At 45.9% G+C, this 6,177-nt stretch overlaps 1 pseudogene; it reads right to left on the bottom strand.

Moving 5' to 3' along the window:
- Positions 1-3,493: 3,493 nt before the first annotated feature.
- LOC102864912 lies at positions 3,494-4,673 on the bottom strand (annotated as a pseudogene).
- Between the last annotated feature and the right edge of the window lie 1,504 nt (positions 4,674-6,177).

Raw genomic sequence — 6,177 nt, 5'->3', positions numbered from 1 at the left:
TGGAGAAGAGTGTTGAATATACCATGGACTGCTAGGAGAACAAACAGGTTTGTCCTGGAGAAGGTGAAGCCGGAATGCTTCTTGGAGTCAAGGATTCTGAAGCTTTGTCTGACATACTTTGGGCATGTTGCAAGGAGGGACTGGTCCTTGGAGAGAGACATCATGTTTGGCAGAGTGCAGGAGTGGCGAAGGAGAGGAAGACATTAAATGAGATGGATCAATTCTGTGACTGGAGCGGTGGGAATAAGTGCGTTTGAGATGGCTAGGTTGTCAGAGGATAGAACAGCATTTAGAGCTCTTGTACATAGGGTCCCTATGAGTTGCAAGCAACTCAATGGCACACAACAACAACAACAAGAAGGCAACAACCAATATTTAAGCATAATTTTAGCATTCATTATTTTTGTTCTTGTTAATAACTCACAATCTTTACTAACAATGGATCTGAACCTTGTCTTATCTTTGACATCCTTATTCATTGCCTTTGATATACTTGAGCTCACTGACACAGTCACAATGTCAATCCATGTTGTTGAGGGTCTTCCTCTCTTTCATAGACCCACCATCTTTCCAAGCATGATATTGTTTTTCCAAAGACTGGTCATTTCTAATATTCACCTCTAAGGAAGGTCCTGGTTGCACTTTCTTTAAGTCATATCTATTTATTATTTTGAGAGTCCATAAGATAGTTAGTACTCTAACCCAACATCACAGCTCAAAAGTATCAATTCTTCCTATGTCATCCTTATTTATTGTCTAGTTTTCAGATGTATAGCAAGTAACTGAAAAGACTATGGCCTGGTTCAGGCACACCTTAGTCTTCAAAATGACATCGTTGCTCCTCAGTAATTTGGAATGATCCTGGACTGTAGACTTCCCCAATGCAATATACCTACTGACCCCTTTATTGCTGGTACCAAGGCTGTTGATTGTAGATCCAAGAAAAATGAAGTTACGGAGAATTTCAATCTTTTCTCCAGCTGTTATGACATTACCTACTGATCCAGTGGTGAGATTTTTGCTTTCTTGATGTTGAGATGTAATCCATATTGAGGGCTGTAGTCCTTGATCTTCTGCAGTAAGTGTTTCAAGTCCTATTCACTTTCACAAAGCAATGTTGTGTCATCTGCATCATTGATGGAATACCAATTGACACATTTCAACATTTGCAGCCTTAGATGTGTTCACCAGGTTACAGCCCTACTTGGAGCAAACTGAATGGAAGAGATCCATATTTAGTCACAGTAAAAAAACATATATATAATCAAGCAAAGTGTGGAAATTATCAAACAACATCATTAATATCATGCAAAAGAAAATCTTGCTGAAGATTATCCAAAAATTATGGTATATCAACAGAGAACTGCAAGAAATTCAGTTTAAACAATGACGGGTGCACAGTGGAGTGGACCTGAGTGGAGGGATTGCATAACAATGAAAGAGTTTTTCTTTTACTTTTTAAGAAGAGTGAATTGGGGGAAGGGGGTGGACAGGGAGAAAAGTGCAACAATGAATGACTGGAAACCCTAAGTCTCTAAACTTTCATTAAAATGAATAAAAAAAAAGAGTTTGTAGCACAGGGATATCACTGCCAATGTTATAGGGATCTTGGCTGAAAGAAGAGAGTACCAAAAGGATGTATATTTGTGTTTTATTAACTATGCAAAGGCACTTGACTGAGTGGATTACAACAAATTGTAGCTAACATTGAGAAGAATGGGAATCTCAGAACATTTGACTGTGCTCATGTGACACCTAAACATAGAACTAGATGCTGTTGTCCAAACAGAGCAAGGGAACATTGTGTCATTCAAAATTCAGAAAGAAGTGTGCCAGGGATATAGTCTCTTGCCATACCTTTTCAGTCTATACACAGAACAGATCATTTAGGAGGCTGGACTTTATGAAGAAGGGTGTGACATCAGAACTGGAGGAAAACTCACTGACAACTTGTCAATGGGATGATGCGACCTTGCTTGCCAATACTGAGGAAAACTTGAAACATTTGCTGCTGAAGGTAAAAGGAAACCCTGCAGTCTTAAATATGTATGTCATCTTAACATCAGGAAAACAAAGACTCTAACCACTGAGTCAATTGGCAGCATCATAATGGACGGAGCAAAGACTAAGGTTCTTAACAAGCTCATATTGCTTGGATCCACAATCAACACTCTTTTTTAAAAAAATAATTTTTTTTTTAAATTTAGTATCCTATTTTATTAAACAAGAGCTTGAGTGAGTCATAAACCTGGAAGAAGGTCAGCTCTGGGCAGATACCACCTCAAGCACCTCTTCTGTTCCCTGGGAAGATAGCAGTGGCCCCCAAAATGGGTCTGAGAAGGCCCACCTCAGGGTCCTCTTCTCCATCTAAGGCCAAAGGGAGGGAGAGGTAGCACTCCCTCTCTTTTCTCCAGGACTTGGTCCCCTCTCCCCTATCCCTTCCTTGCCTTGTAATGCTAACATTTAAGGCAGTATTATGGACTTTAGTCATAGAGGAAAATGTAAGGAAAAATGCCGTGGCCTTCCCCATGGTGAAATTGGGTCTGTGAGGGAGGGTGGGGCTGGAGAGGACAAAGACCTGGATGTGGCTCCACTTGTTTCTGATCATGGATTTTCTTGGTCATTCCTCACCCTCCAAACTGTATCAGACCACAATAGCAGCAGCCACAAAGCCACAAGACAAATCCACAATAGCCCTGGAGTGGCTGGCTTAGCACATCTTCTAGTCTCACGGCTCCAGCCTGAGGATAGTCTCTGAATTTGCTCCTTAGTCATTTCTTTTATGCTACCAGTTGCCACCTGCCTTATGGTGACATTCTGCTTTTTTAGAAGTAGACTACCAGACCTTTCTTCCAGGGTACCTTTGGATGGGCTTGAACCTCCAACTTTTCCATTAGAAGTCAAGCACATGTACTTGTCTTTACCTTTGCCGACCAAGCCTCTATTTCTTCCTACCAGTCCCAAGACGAGGCTTGGGAAGAAGCCAGAGGGGACACAGGCTAGGACCCTTCAATTTCTTTCCTTCTTCTCCCTGCTATCCCTATTTCATGTGGAAATAGGTGAAAGTACCCAAAACACCCCTATGTACAATAGAGCACACTTAAAGACTATCACGTATAGAGTGGGGTTTAGGGCCCTTGTATATAGGGTCGCTTTGCGTCACAAACAACTCAATGTCACATAACAACAACCTGAAACAATACTCAACACATTAGAGCATCAAATTTGGGTTCAGTTCTTTTTGAAATGTAAAGACAGCAAACATGCACCCTGGCTCCCTCCAGCCTAACTAGCGTCCCTAAGCTCCCACCTGCTTCCGGCTTCTCCACTTAACAGATCTGCCCATGAAAATGGGGAGTGTGTGATAACTGACAGATGTGGCCACACCTCCTTTCTGCACGCCACAGCCAAGGAGGGCCATTCAGAGGCATTGAGTAACATTTCACAAACACATTTGAGCACCACTGGTCTTCAGGGCTGAGGAAGAGAGGGCCTAGGGAAAGAAGTCAGGACAAAAGCGAAATAAGTAACAGCAGCAACTACAGAGGTGAACAGTGATAAAGATGGCAGTGGTGAGCAGGTGAGATGGAGGGCAGAGTGAGTCTAGGGGTCTGAGAAGGAGATCTGGTAGTGCCCCCGAGATTTCACAGCCAGCCGGAAGCCGGCGATCTTCACACCCTGCCACCAGCAACAGTAAATGCCTTGGTCTCTCAGCTGGGTGAAGCAGATGTGGAGGTGGTGGCCATTTTCGATGAACACTCTGATGGACCCGTTGACACCGACCAAGTACTGTTTGCAGTCCGAGTACAAGGTAGTCCTTGTCCCAGGCCACAACGTGTTCTGGCTGGGTGTCAGAGCAGGAGATGATGAGCCCGTGGCTGAGCCTCTGCCTGCAGAATTGAATGGACACCTGGGACACCCAGGGCTGGCTGCCCACCTTGTACACACAGTTGAAGATGGCCAGTAAGCCCTCCCGGATTGTCTTCTGCTTCTCACAGGACACCAGGCAGCTCTGAACCAGCAGTTCAGGAGTGTGATTGCTGGCCAGGGTCCGCAGCTTCCTTGGCACAGCCCGCGAACCACAGGACTATGTTGGGCATCGTCTTGGTGGTAGTGTGGGGACAGGTAGCACAGACAGATGCACCACTGCTTCCCTCAGATCCCACAGTGCATCTACTCCCAGAAGGTAGTGAAGACATGGAGGTCCGTGATGCTCATCTTCAATGGGCTGCTGGCCTGTCATCCTTGAAGGTGGCCACCATGCTCTTATTGCTCTGGATTTCCATGTCATAGGCATGAAAATAGTGTCCCTTGTGGGTCCCACAGAAATACAGGCCCGAGTCTTCAGGCTGGGCTGGAAAACTATCAGGCTGAACATGCGATGCTGAGCGGACGTGGGCCGCCTCCAACAGCACCTGCCCATCAAAGTCCATCAGCACTTTGGTGTGGCCACTGCCCAGGTGCTTCGGGTAGTAACAGACAATGGCTGACACCTTGCCTGGTTTGCAGTGGCAAGGAAGCTTGACAGTCATGTTGGCCAGGTAGGCTGCATTGTCAAACATTAGGAGAGCCGGGCAGGGGGTTTTCTGGAAAATGTTCTCCTTCTCCACAATTTCAAAGGCCTATAGGTTGCCCCATGCCCACAGGAACACAGTGGTGTGACCCAGGCTCATGCTGTGGGAATGGAGGGCCTGAGGCAGTAGGGCCGCACAGAGGCATGAAAGGCCTCATGACTCTTAAATTCACTTCTAAGGAGCTTGAGTGCATGAAAAAAGGCTGAATCATCCAGGAAAGCAAACAGCAGTCTACAGAGGAAGCTGCCAATGGCACGGCAGTTTGTTCCCAATTGCTTCACGAGAGGCCCTTCTAATGTTTCAGACCTTCTAGTGCTCATGGGATAAGCATTCTAGAAGCCAGCTCTCACATCACTTTCTAGAACACTGGCACTTAGAATGGGTCAGGAGAAACTGGAATGAGAGGCAAAGGGCCCTGCATGAGGACAAGGAAACCTCTACCTCACTGGTCTAGGCCCTGGGTCACCTGCCTGGTGGACACACTTCCCTTTTGTTAGAACAGGTCTGAACTGATAGGTTCTCCTAGGCCCACCCTCCAAAGGAATACAGTCTGTATCTAGAAAGGCTATACCTCAAATAAGGCAACATTTGATCCTTTATTGATCAGATATCCATTCATTGGGTTTGAGTTATAAATAGATTTACTTAGAGCTATGGAAATCAGTACTCACTGGTTTTGGTGGATAAACAACTTTGCTTTGTTCTTTCTTCGAGGCCTAATTATAGCCAACATAACTGGTTGGACACCCACTCATCTCTCAGTGACAGAGGGCTAATTGGCTTGGCAAGCTGTAAGGGTGCCATCTATGGATGGAGAGCAAAATGGCTTTCAGCTTCTTGGACCCTTCACTGTCTGCACAGTTCAAAATACAGAGTTACTGAGAGACTGGAAAAGTGTGTGTGTGTGGGATTCAGTTCCTTCAGTTGCTCTAAAAATTTCAAGTACTGAAGACAATCGCGTGTGGGATTCTCATCATCACCCAAGGCAACTGCCAACAACAGCAACAAGTCTCCAGCACCTACTGGAGGCCTCCGAGGGCATCTGGTTCTGTCAGTCCACCTAGGACAGCTCTGGTAGCTCCTCCAGGAGCCTTTCTTCCTCCTGGGGTCCACCAGGCTGCTCCCTCTGACCTTGCTCCTCTTTGTTTGTGACTGTGGGTGCATCCATGGCTTGCAGCTTCTAAAACAAACCTCTGCAGGCTCCAAGGAGCTAGACGATTTCAGTGGCTTCGTCGTGGGAGATGCTTCCCTGAGTAGTGTTACCGTTCTAAAGCACAGTTCTCTACCCTCCCATCTTCTCTTCCAGCAGTTCCAGGTGTGAAGCAAGATGTGTTTAAGGACTCACAACGCCATCTTGCCTATTGCTGTCTCTGCAACAGGCAAGCCTCGGAGCCGGTTTTCAGGCAGAGGTGTGTCCTCTGGGCATAAAACAGCCGCATCTCCTCAGGGGTCCTTCCTGATGGTGGACCCACAATCCACAGTCTTGGCACCAGCAGTCAGGAAATCAAAGACCAGTTGCTTTAGAAAAATCTGCTGTCAGGAACCTCTGCAGAGTCCTAATGTGTGACATATCAGTCTGGAGACTAAGGTGTACCTGATCCAG

This window comes from Elephantulus edwardii, unplaced genomic scaffold (genome assembly GCF_000299155.1).
Source record: "Elephantulus edwardii isolate Elephantulus edwardi_28Jun2011 unplaced genomic scaffold, EleEdw1.0 scaffold00136, whole genome shotgun sequence".
In the NCBI taxonomy this organism is placed as follows: Eukaryota; Metazoa; Chordata; class Mammalia; order Macroscelidea; family Macroscelididae; genus Elephantulus; species Elephantulus edwardii.
This window is presented reverse-complemented; position numbering and strand designations above follow the sequence as displayed.